This window comes from Symphalangus syndactylus, chromosome 10 (assembly GCF_028878055.3).
Source record: "Symphalangus syndactylus isolate Jambi chromosome 10, NHGRI_mSymSyn1-v2.1_pri, whole genome shotgun sequence".
Taxonomy (NCBI): Eukaryota; Metazoa; Chordata; class Mammalia; order Primates; family Hylobatidae; genus Symphalangus; species Symphalangus syndactylus.
The window spans coordinates 133,096,342-133,109,093 of record NC_072432.2 but is presented as its reverse complement, the minus strand read 5'-3'; positions in this window follow the sequence as shown (position 1 = coordinate 133,109,093).

The window sequence follows — 12,752 nt, the reverse complement described above, 5'->3', positions numbered from 1 at the left end:
GACAAAGGGAACAATGGGGATAGGGCTTTGGAACACAGCACAGTGAAGAGAATTGCTCCGGGAATAACACCAGCCCCGCAATGGATGAATGCTCACTGCAGGGAAAAACTCTGGTACAATAATGGTTGTTAGGATGGAGAATGTAAATAACAGGGAGTTTAAATTGAATATTTGAAAACACTGAGATCCTGTGAGTGTGCATTGAATTTTTATGTTAAAAAAGAGCTTTATTTAAACAGAAGGCCCGCAAAGGCCTCAAAAACATCCCTTGTTTCACTTAGTAGGGGAAATATTTTGTTTCTCACAGTTGGAAATGACAGATATTGTCTCCTATGTGGAGTAAAAAAAGTCTCTTGGAAGGGGATGTTTTAGGTAATTACTTAAGCCAATTTGCTTCTAAAATGACAAGATTGGCAAACTGCCCATTGTCACATTGGCATATCAAATGATGATAATGTTCCCGAGGAATATTAGGGCACTATGTGAGTTCTACTTCCTGGGTAGGGGAGAGGAGTGGCTCCTTCCTGGCAGGGAGGAGACGGCTGGCTTCTGCACAACTGTTGTAGCTCAGCAAAGGTTCTAGATTGCGGTGGGAGAGGATAGGAAAACAAGGAGGATGGGAAAGTAGAATTGAGGCAAAACCAGGGCTTCAGGAAGAAGGAAAAGTGTGAGTTTTCTGACATTTCTTTAGACATTCTACTTGACACTCATATAAAGAAGATAATTCGAAAACTTACCTTTCTTGTGTCACCTAGAATGGGGACAGGCCAGCAGTTTGCATGATGCCTGGAAGTGACCTTCAAGGTATCCCCCTGACCTCCCACCATTGTTTACGAAAACCTCAGGCACCAGAGTTCTAGTTTCATTTCTGCCACCAACTCTGAGACTCTGGGAAAGACCTTCTCTGAGTCTCACCTTTCTACTCTATAAAATGTAGGATTGGGCTGGGCACGGTGGCTCATGCCTGTAATCCCAGCATTTTGGGAGACCAGGGCAGGTGGATCACGAGGTCAGGAGTTTGAGACCAGCCTGGCCAACATAGCGAAACCACATCTCTACTAAAAATACAATAATTAGCTGGGTGTGGTGGCATGTGCCTGTAATCCCAGCTGCTCTGGAGGCTGAGGCAGGAGAATTGCTTGAACCTGGGAGGCAGAGGTTGCAGTGAGCAGAGATTGTGCCACTGCACTCCAGCCTGGACAATAGAGCGAGACTCTGTCTCAAAAAGCAAAACAAAGCAAAGCAAAACAAAACAAGCAAACAAACAAACAAACAAACAAATGTAGGATTGGTGTGAGATGATCCATAAGGTATTTGTTTCGGTCAGTCATTCCAGCTCATCCTCCTACCTATTCTCTGGATGTATCAGAAAAATCATCAAATCAAGCCCCGACTTCTCTGCAAAACAAACTGAGAGGGTTGGCCAACTCACTCTGTTTGATGTTAACTTTCTGCCTCAGGTGTACATACTTTCTCTAAACAAGACCTTGCAGGAAAGGAGATGCTGAGGGAACCTTCTGGTTACTGATCATTGCCAATCTTCAGTGGAAATCTATTGCCATGAGGCACTGCCTTGGAATAATGAGACTTGTCACATCTTGAGTGCCTTCCCAAGTGAGATACCCAGAGACCTGAACATCATACATCAGCAGAAACAAACATACAGCTGAATCTGGATGGAAACTAAGGACACTGACCAAATGGCAAGGACTCGTGACAGCAAGAATTGCATGAAGGACCATTGAGTGATTTCCAAAACAAGCTTGCAAACTCTGGTGGGATTTGGGAGTGTTCCCATCCAGTGGAGCACAATCTGAATGTGGATAAGGGAAAAGGACCACATGGCCAGGCATATGTTGCCAGGAAGAGGCTGGAAAGAGAGAGACTAGAATGTATCCATCTGAGTAAAACACACATCAAGAGCTGGTCAGGACAGGAGGTGAGCTGCCGGGGGGTTGCCATGGCTTTCAGCTGGTGCTTTAGGGACTGCATCAAAAAGAGGACCCAGGTTGGATGAATCTGGAGGAGGCAGCAGGTGGCTACAACCTGCCAGCCTTGGACTGAGCAGGTGCTGAGCAAGAGTGAAAGCCAGGAGAGGGCACACATGCAGCGATGGGGCAGAGAGTTAGAAGCCAGAAGAAAGAACAGAAGCCAGAAAAAAACACCTCATTGGAGGTGCCAAGAGGCAGAGCCCAGTAGACAAACCTAGAACAGGGGCAGCAAGAGTGGAATCAGCTCCCCAGATATCCCCAAAGGTCTGCCTGATTGTTGGATGCTACTCTAACTTTATTTCAGTTTTCTCCACCCATAGCTGCTTGTGATAGGATAAATATCTGATTTCTGTTCCAGTCCATCATGGCCAGAATGGTCAGGTTAGCCATGGCATTCAGCCGCTGAGATGCAGGGATTATATGGGTAATACAGGACCTGGCTCAGTGGGCCTGAAGCTGCTGCTGAATAATGCCCTTGCAAGATATTGGCTTAGAGAATTTGGGGAACAGAGACTGCAGCCAAAAGAGGCAGGTGGATATAGGCTGCCTGTAAGTGTTGTGAAAAAACTCCCCAAACTCATTAAGCCAAAGGGAAAAGTTGAGCTGGGAACTGGGTGGCCAAACCTGCCTCCCACTTTTGGTTCCTAAATAAGATGGCTACAAGATGAAAAGCTACACGCCTCCGCCATATTTTTTCTACAAGGAAATTCCAGTGATCTGCAAGATATTTGCCCTAAGGTGTTTCTATTAAAATTTTACCATGGTAATAGAAATTGATAGCTTACCTTTGCAGGTGCAGTTGCCCTGGCTCACCAGACACAAATGCATATCTGATTGTTCCCCTGCCCCATTTCATTCATGGCATCTTATGTAAAAAAAAAAAAAAAAAAAAAAAAATGCAGATTCATGCTTAAACCCAGGAGGCAGAAGTTGCAGTGACTGAGATCACGCCACTGCATTCCAGCCTGGGCAACGGAGCGAGATTCCATCTCAAAAAAAAAAAAAAAAAAAAAATGCAGATTCACTAAGCCAGACAAAGGCAGGAAGGGACTATTTTTCCCTACCCCTCCTACCTGAAAACTGTGTACTTCATACGCCGCACGTTTCCCCTTTAAATTTGGAGCCCTCAAAATCATCTTCGGAGAAAGGAATAGACCTGTCTCCCTGATGTGCGTCCTTAACTTTGGCAAATAAATGTCCTAAAATGATTGAGACTTGTCATTTTTCTGCATTGACAGTGTTAACATAGGCTCTTTACTCTCAAATTAACACCAAAAGGAAGGGCTATTTTGTGGGCACAAGTCATGCTATTGCAGACTTAGTTGCAATGCATTTCAGAAGCTAAAAATATAGTATAGAAACATTCTCATAGGTTAAGGATAAACCTGTGCTTGTCACAGACTTAAAGTTCTAATTAGAAGTGCAATTGCTTGGAATACTATGAAGCCATAAAAAATGATGAGTTCATGTCCTTTGTAGGGACATGGATGAAGCTGGAAACCATCATTCTCAGCAAACTATCGCAAGGACAAAAAACCAAACACCACATGTTCTCACTCATAGGTGGGAATTGAACAATGAGAACACATGGACACAGGAAGAGGAACATCACACACACACCAGGGCCTGTTGTAGGCTGGGGGGGAAGGCGGGAGGGATAGCATTAGGAGATATACCTAATGTAAATGATGAGTTAATGGGTGCAGCACACCAACATGGCACATGTATACATATGTAACAAATCTGCACGTTGTGCACATGTGCCCTAGAACTTAAAGTATAATAAAAAATATATATATATATATGAAAGAAGTGCAATTGCTAATCACATCATTGGTATTCAAGTTTATGTGCATAGAAAAATGTAATTTGCTTATTGTACTGAGAGGCTGTGCTAGAGTAATGTGAAGCTCTCAAAAACATAGATGAAAGTCCTGTCTATTTGATTAAAGTCCGATGTGTTCTGCTCTTCACCAAAAAATAACTTGTCATGTTAATTTTCTCTGGTAGTTTATGAAATATGCCAGGCTGATTCAAGCCATCAACATGAGTCAGCCAATACTCTGAAGGATCTAAAGGTTTTAAACCACTTTTGGAATATCTACCCTTTTCCTTCAGAAAAACTCCGCCTCAAATCTTGAGAAATAAATGAAATCAAATCACTCTATGGGCTGGAACAATGAGTTTGTTCTTCACTCATTTGTAGAAAGCTATAGATCATCCATGGACTCTTTCAATGAGGAAAGTCTGCTAATCATAGTAACTTTGGCAAAAGAAAATTAGTTAGACCTCATTAATCCTCCTCTAAAAGTGAGTGAAAATGACTTCTATGAGAGACAGAAGGAGAAAACTGGTTATTTCCACCCATTTGTTGAAGTAATTGTTGTCTTGGAAATATGAAGGCCATCAGATGTGTAATGCAGGTGATAGATGGTAAGAAGTAATTAACAAAATCATAACTAAGACATGCTTATTGAATTTGGTCAGAGTCTCTTAAAAATGAATCAGAGAAAATGAAAGTCTTATTCATAGGCATGTACAAAAAAAAAAAAAAGAAGAACAAAGACATAACTTTATTGGCGGTGCCAAGAGGCTGAGCCAAATAGAAAAAGCAAGCCCCACCTAGAACAGGGGCACCCAGAGTGGAACCAGCTCCCCAAACGTCCTTCTCTAAGGACAGACCCTTGTAACATCACTGCTCCCTTCAGATTCCGATGTCCTTGGAGTGTACCATTTTACAGCTGACTAAAAGGAGGCAAAGAAAGGTAGATAACTTGCCTGAAGCCCCAGCTGCTAGTGCAGGATTAGGGCCAGACTCTGGGTTGTGAGGTCACTCTGTAAATATGATACTTGGTGCTTCTCAAACTCGAGTTGGGGTGGAGGTGACAAAGGGCTCATATCACAGCTCAGCATCTCTCTGCCTTAGTCAGGCCCCGAGAATGCTTTACGTGTCCCTAAGGTTTGAGAACTCATGATCCAAGCCCTCCCCACCCACCCCCAAAAAAACCCCAAAGAATATACTAGTCTCTAAAATGTTTGTTATCCTTAACCAATGATGGTTTAACCTGCAACCTCAGTTTATATTTCCAAAAGAAGGTGAGAGAGAGTACCCTTTCACAAATATGTCGGTAAATACTTCTTCTTGCTTACCTGCACATTATATCAGATTTTCTTTTTAAGAAGTACAGCAGTTTGTACACACTGTAAACATACCGAAGATCCCAGAAATGTAGCAGGTGAGCTATTACATTCACATTGGCTTTAAACCAACCTGCTACCACGGGCTCACGCAATGTAGCCATTCCATTTCGCTGAGTCCTGCAAAAACTCCCACCCATCTCCTGAGCTCCATTTGGTCCTTTTCTTATTCATAACTTTTCCTGGTCATTGCTGCTATACTGTATGCTTTGCAAGTTGCACAATTTTCTCTGTCCTCCAGAATCGTTGCAACAGTCCAATGGTTCATTTCCATAAGCACATGAAGTATCTATCATGCCAAAAATATCCACTTTTAATTATTTTTTTTCTGAGTTAACTTTTTTTTAATCCTAATAAAACATCCCTTTGTGTTGGTGCATTTCACACCTTCTCCTCTGGTATTTATTGGGCCTGCTGAGCTTTATGATATTTGTGAAACACTTCAACACTAAGTTCAAATGTAACAATTCAACTAACAGAACCAACAAAGATCAGGCCTGGGCTACATTGTATGAACATAAGACTGCATATCTTGGTGGCAACCTCATCAGATGCTCTTTTTTCTTGTGTGTATCCCTACTTATTCCTCTGCAAATTACTATTTAAAAGTCAAGAAGCAGGAAAGTTTTAGTAGCTGAGTTATACCCAGCAAAAAATTGGCCCTGAGCTATTTGTTAGCTGTTCAAAGAGTGTGCAAAGCTGTCTCGCACTGCCCTATCTGGGGCCAGGGTCCCACCAACTGGTACTAGGATGTACCCAGAATGCTGCCAGTGCTTGGCTACTTGAGGCTCCCATCAGAACACAGCCTCCCAGCCTTCCGCACTAAGTGCAGACATGTGAGTGAAACTGCCTGAACTTGCCAGATAGACCCATCAGCAGCTGAATAACGCAAGTGAGCCAGTGGACCCCACATGGAGCAAAGGATTCTCTCGGCAAGCCCTGCCTGATTTCCTGATCCATTTCATTGTGAGGTAGAATAAAATGGCTATGTTAAGCCACTCAGTTTTGGAATAGTTTGTTACACAGAAATAGATTACCAAGAGATAAATGCATACAAACGGACAATTATAAAACAATATAAAATGTTAGCGGTAGCTGCTTAGGAGAATAGATTTCAATGGCAAATTAAGTAATTATAATAACAGGCACCTGTTTCCAACAAACGATGAGCTTAAAATCTACATTTATGTATAATTGTTTCAATTTTATTTATTTTTGTAATTATTCACCAGGTCTCTTTTAGCAGCAGGTGGCAGTTACAGTATTCAGCAGAACCAAAAAGACAACTTAATGGGCGTCAGGACCGAGAAGAAGAACTTCTAGGTAGGACCCAGTAAACTGGGCCTGCACCTTCTTGACCTTTCTTCATCACTGGTCTGCTCTGCTCATCTCACACAACAGGCAGCCTGTCTTCATGGGGATGAGAGGAGAAGCTGACTGTGGACAGCCCGGGCAGAATAACTTGTTCTTCCCCACTTCACATTTGTATAAGTAAATGGTCTCGGGAAGAACTGCCCAGGCCTGGCTCTGCTCATTACCATGGACTGAGGTTTAAGATGTAGGGTCTGTAAGATGAAAGAGAATAGGAAAAATCATGGAAATAGTTTAAATCAGTGCTGAGCAATTACTGTTATTCCCAGGGAGCTGCTGTACTTGAACTTACAAATTCAGAAGATTCTCCAGAAAAGAGATGCTTAAAAATAAACAAAATCTAATGTCATGCAGTGCATCATTACTTGGAAAATGAAAGTTTTAGGGGATATTAAAATTGTTATTAAGTTCCTACTCAGTGCAAATCACAGTCCAGATTCTAAGAAAAATTTAAAATGAAGGATTTGAACTGAAGAATTTTCTGATCTAATTTTATCACGTTACATAAAAGTTTAACAGTTTTAGCCATCATAAAAGATATAAATACGAAAAATGATAGGCCATTTTAGACCAATTTGTGAATATTGTTAAAAATGTAGTTTTATGAAAGGTTCCAGATGTGATTACCTTGCATAGTCTGTGAAAAAAAATGCTGGTGATGCTAAACTGTCCTTATTTTAATAAGAAAAAATGATCTTATTGATGGAATGTTGAAAACTGAGAAAAAAAATTGCCATCTTTTCAAACATATGAGTATTTTAATTACCTTATTATCTTATTATTTTAAAAGTAACTTTACCATTTTAAGAAAGATCCTGTTCTTTATAAGCAGTAAGAGAGTGAAGATGAGAGCAAGCTCTGTACTTTTACCCATAGGCATTGCCCATTGAGTATGGCACTGGGGCACCTTACAGAAATATTGACATTTGCTATTCTGCCGTATTTCCTCTACTTTTTCTTTGGGTTTTGTAGAAGAGAGATAGGTTTATCTGAAAACTCTTGTAGTTTTTGACTGACTACTGAGATGAAAAACTTGTATTAACATATGTCTGGCTCAGCTGGGCGCAATGGATCGTGCCTGTAATCCCAGCACTTTGAGAGGCTGAGGCAGGAAGATCCCTTGAGCCCAGGAGTTTGAGACCAGCCTGGGCAACATAGCAAAACTCTGTCTCTAGAAAAAAATTTAAAGTATTAGCCAGGCATGGTGGTGAGTGCCTATACTACCAGATACTCAGGAGGCTAAGGTGGAGGATTGCTTGAACCCAGGATGTTGAGGCTGCAGTGAGCTATGATAGGACTACTACACTCCAACCTGGGTGACAGAGCAAGACCTTGTCTAAATACACACACACACACACACACACCCCTGGCTATTTGCTGCTTCTCACTCATTTTACTTCCTTTCAGTGACCTTTTAAAATCTGTGCCTTGGGTCTGACGTTATATTTATAAATGCTTTTTTCTGGTTATATATTTTATTACTGCTTTTGTTCCATTTATTCACCTTAACTTTGGTTGTCTGCATCTGTTTGCCTTTTCATCTACAGTCAAGTGGAACTTTTAAGGCTCTTCCTCTAGATCACTCCTTTGATTTTTTGGCCGTATTGATTTTGTCTTTGGGGACTTCTAAAGCAGATTGCAGTTCTATGATTGCATTTCAATTGTCTATAATCTTTCCTTACTTTACCTAACAACTTTTTTTTATCTCATTCTGATGCTCAGCTTTTTTTTCCATCTCAACTTGTGTCTCAACAGCTAATCTTTCAACTTTCCTTTTATAAAGTGTTCCCGTTCTTAAGATTGAGAATTTAAGCAACAGTTTTCAAAATATATTTTTTGTGTCCTGTACTAGATGATACAATGTGTTTCCTCTTTTATATCAAAAATATATCCTTAGGCTCAATGCATATTTTCTTTTCACTGCTCCTTCTCCCTAATTGGGGGCGAGAGCAATTAGGTTCTATTGCTTGCCCTCAAAAAGAATAGAATTTCCTAGCTCCCCTGTTCTTGCTGTTTGAATTATCTGTTCGATCTCAAGCAGCAGGATATACTGACATTACGAGTTTATTTAACTTAATTTGCTTTAGCCATAGATCTGGTGCCTAGCATTTATTTGTCTAGTGTGTATCCTTTAGATCTGTGTTGTTCAATAGAGTAACCACTAGCCACGTGTAGCTATAAATTAATTTAAATTAAACACACTTAACTTTAGCTTCCTAATTTGCATTAGCCACATTTGAAGTGCTCAGTAGCTCCTGATTGCAGACCTGAGACGTCCCCATCATTGCAAAAAGTCCTACTGGATGGTGTTATTCTAGAGTGAGATTCGTCTGCTCATACTCTGCAGTTATCTAGCTATGAAACATTGAATTTATTCCCGTAATATGAAAACATTCTATGATTTTCTTCTTACAAGATACAGAAAATGAAAAGTACAATCCTCTATGTATGACTGTACCATGGGTCTTCCTGTCTACACCACTTTTTAATTATATTCTTAATATTGCAAGATGCAAGACAGCCGCATTTATCTAGACTCCTCCTCTGTCCAGTAGGACTTTTTGCGATGATGGGAGTGTCCCATGTCTGTAATCAGGAGCTGTTTCCATATTGGCAATTACTGGGCATTTGATTCCCAGAAAGGAAGTGCTCGGAAAGAGGGACTGATTTTCAGAAAAAGAAACAAATTGAGGAATGTGTGCATAGGTGGGAGAGTATGAAAGACTGAAAAGGCCTCAGGTACTGCAGAAATCATTGCTTCACATGAGAAACATGGTTGTGGGACTGCTGGCTGACAAAGGCTCCTTGTCTCTCAAGAAGGGACACGTGATGGGAGTCATGAAGGTCTTCTCTGTGGCTACATGGCCAAGTTGTATCTCAAAGCTTCCTCTATGTTTTTCTCTGTACAAGACCATTCGCCATTGTTCTTATCTCCAGATAAATGGTAACTTAACTTGTCTTTTCGACTTCCAAGGTCGTTCCAGTGGAAAGGTAGGGAAAGGTGAGACCAGTGTTGAAATGAAGGGATTATCTCCACCGGAATGAACCTATGTAGGCTCAACTTTCCAAGGTCAGCTTCCTCCCTGAGCATGGTGCTGGTGCTTCCTAGTTCCTTTCTGACCCTCCTTTCCTTCTCTCCAGTACTTTTTGCTTCCAGCAGGATGCAAACCTTGCTCGGCATAATACCCAGTTGAAAGCTAAGTAAATATACAGCCTGGAGCCTATTTTTGGCGAGAATGAGAAGTAGAAATTTGGAATAATCTCCTTTTTTCATGAATGTTTTACCTTGCTTTCAAATATACTTCTTGTCACTCCATTTTAAAAAAAGAATTATCTAAAATTCAAGCCCAACATAGAGGGAGAAATCCAGCCTAGACTGGACTTCATTTCCATGAAGGCAGGAGTAATGTCACTGCTGTTTCTGCAGGACCTATGTGGATTTCTTTCAGTCTATAGAAAATATATATCTTGATGCTTTACAAAGTGACTCAGTAGAATTTTTAGGGGCTTCAAGATCAACAAAATTTATTTTAATCTTGAAGTGAATTTAGTGCAATCTCCTTATTTTACAGGTAGGGAAACTGAGGAACAGAGAGATAACTTTTTAAAAAAACATAAAAAGAGCACATTCTTTGCAGGTGAATATATTCGGATCTCATCACTCATTAGGTTAAGTGTGCAGTGGATTGAATGCCTCTCTACCCAACTTTCTCATCTGTAAAATGAGACTAATGATGCTTCCCTTCCTTATATGATTTATTTATTTATTTATTTATTTATTTATTTATTTATTTATTTATTTTGAGGCAGAGTCTCGCTCTATCACCCAGGCTGGAGTGCAATGACATGATCTTGGCTCATTGCAACCTCTTCCTCCCGGGTTCAAGCGTTTCTCTTGCCTCAGCCTCCCAAGTAACTGGGATTACAGGTGCCTGCCACCACACCCGGCTAATTTTTGTATTTTCAGTAGAGATGGGGCTTCATCATGTTGGCCAGGCTGGTCTCAAACTCCTGATCTCAGGTGACCTGCCCACCTCAGCCTCCCAAAGTCCTGGGATTACAGGCGTGAGCCACCACGCCCAGCCCCTTTATATGATTTTTATGAGATAATGTACCCATTTGTCATTCTACAAAGAACAGCATTATTTCTCAAAGGCAGGTAGAGAGTTAGAATCAAAGTGCATCTCTCCTCTTCCCCAGAACCGGGCTCACTGTCTTTGTGGGATGCAGTCCATATCACGTGTGACAGGGGCCCAGTCCAGAGGGTTGATGACCTTTGGGGAAATGAGGTTGCTGAGGAGGTCAGAGGTGGAGAAACGCAGAGCTGAATTAACTGGCCAATCAATGTCCCGCATGCTCATCCTCCTGTTTTGTATTGAATGTTCAGAATATATTCAAATTCTCAAATTCATTGGCCTGCAGAGAATTTCTCATGTGAAGGTTGAGCTGTTTCTGGCTGTTTGGAGTAAGTGCCTAATCCTCCTATAGTTGTGGGCATTAGAACTGCTGCCCTTCCTCTTTTCTTTCAGTAGGAAAAACTGACCGCCTCCCACCGGTGGGAGGAGCAGGCAGAACAAAGGATGATAGTGATGAGAAGAAATCATACAAGTAGAAATGGGTATGAGTGTTCTACCAGGGAAACTTCCTTAAAGCCAACCTCAGGCGATGGAGAACAGCCCTCTTCTTATTACAACTCTCCACTTCACTACAACCCCGACTACAAGGCCAGCAAACTTTTGGCTCTAAAGGGCTTAGACAGTAATGACATTAGGCTAGGTGGGTCCTACCATCTCTTTTGTAACTGCTCAGTTGGGCCTGTGCAGTAGGAAAGCAGCCATATTCAACACACAAATAGCTGAGCTAGCTGTGCTCCACGCAACTGTATTTATGAAGACCGACATCTGGATTTCACATAATTTTCACATGCCACGAAACATTATCCTTCTATTGATATTTTTCAACCTTTTAAAAATGGAAAAGCCTTTCTTAGCCTACAAAACATGTCGGTGGGCCAGATTTGGCCCCTGGACCATAGTTTACTGACCAGCCCCTGCTTCCATAGCAGACCAGGTTAGGATTTTTGAAATAATTTCACTGGAGTGCCTGAGGCAAATTTTGCAAAATAGATCAAAGTTTGTCCCAGCCCCTCTTGCCTTCCCGCTGTGTTCCTAGCCTCTCTCTCTTCTGGATTTCACTTTAATTCGAGTTTACAGAGAACTCACACAGGCTTTTGTCTGCCAGTGACCCTCACACCCAGCCAAGGGTGGAATGGATGGGTCGTGATAACTAGAAATGATCAGAAAATCAACCTATTTTGAAGAATTTGCACTGTCAGGTTTAAGACTTCTTCTTCCTGTGGGTAAACATCTTCTCCTTTAAAATACAGAGTTTTTAAGTTGGTCCACGAATTGAAAATAATGACAGTGTTCCCAGATCTTCCCTGCCTATTCCTGGCCTTTCTGCAGTCTGTGACATTTTTCTCCTGAAGCGAGGTCAAAAGAAAGGGGCTCCATTACTGACACTGAATTTTCGCAAAGTTAGCAACCTCATCCCTGGCATCTGTGGGTCTTTCTCCTATGGCCTCTGCCTGCTCACACAGCCAGACCTGGCAGGACCTGGTGCCCGAGCAAGGGCCGGCCTAATGCCTAGTTTGGATTTCCAGCACTGAAGGGCCCCTAAAACAGAGGCAGAGGCTCCCTGAGGGTCCTTTGCTTACTGTACCCGAGCCCAGCCCACTCCACAGAAGTGAAACATGCTCTGCATTGGCTGTGGAATGAGGATCACCAGCAGGCAGGTAGGCCTGGCAGGGGCAGACGTGGCAGCCGCAACAGCCCCAGGACACAGCAAGCTTGCAGCAGAGCCTGTGGGGTGCCTGCGGCAGGGAGACCCCGCCAGGACCCAGTGATGGTAAGGGATCTGCTTTGGGTCTTTCACTCATGACAAAAGGCCAGTGCTCAGCCACTGGGACCCTCTGGGCAGTGCCCTCTAATTATGGCTTTCCCTTGCCTGCCGTCAAGGCTAGACCTGCCTTCCAAAGCAACAGCATGGAAAGGCAATAAAAATAGGATGAGCTTGCATGCTGGTTCCAGCTTTACTACTAAATAGAATGTGTCAGTGTCACTTAGCCTCTTTGATTCTAGGCAGTCTGTAAAATGAGGAGCTGGATTAGGTCAATGATTTTCCCTATAGGAC